The sequence below is a fragment of the Anopheles funestus genome, assembly GCF_943734845.2.
Source record: "Anopheles funestus chromosome X unlocalized genomic scaffold, idAnoFuneDA-416_04 X_unloc_46, whole genome shotgun sequence".
NCBI classification, from domain to species: Eukaryota; Metazoa; Arthropoda; class Insecta; order Diptera; family Culicidae; genus Anopheles; species Anopheles funestus.
In genome coordinates this window covers 72,032-72,500 of record NW_026045172.1, presented here as the reverse complement: position 1 = coordinate 72,500, position 469 = coordinate 72,032, and positions in this window count along the sequence as shown.

Here is a 469-nt window from a genome sequence, read left to right as displayed (position 1 = left end):
GCTGCCACTGCTCATACGTCTGGTCACGCTCCAGCTCACGAACGCCAGACCTGGGGATCTCGTTGGCTGGATCGTTCAGCCGTTGATGGACCCTGCTGTCCTCCTCTATCTGCAGGCATATTGGAATGAGACCGGCCAGCAGCACGGCCGTCTCACCCCTCACCGTCCGGAAAGCCCGACAAACACGAATGGCCGTTGTCCTCTGCACGCGCTGCACCAATCTACGGCATTGGCGCAGCTGCAGCCCCTCCGACCATACTGGGGCCCCGTAGCGCAGGATGGAGTCCGCTACGGCCGCCAGCAGTCGGGCACGCGACGACTTCGGTCCACTGTGGTTCGGCATGAGGCGCGTGACGGCTTCCGCGACCTTCATGGCCTTCGCTGCAGCCTGCTGAACGTGCGGCAACCATGACAGGTGGTCGTGCAACCAAACTCCAAGATAACGGATGGAGCGCTGGGATTGCACGAC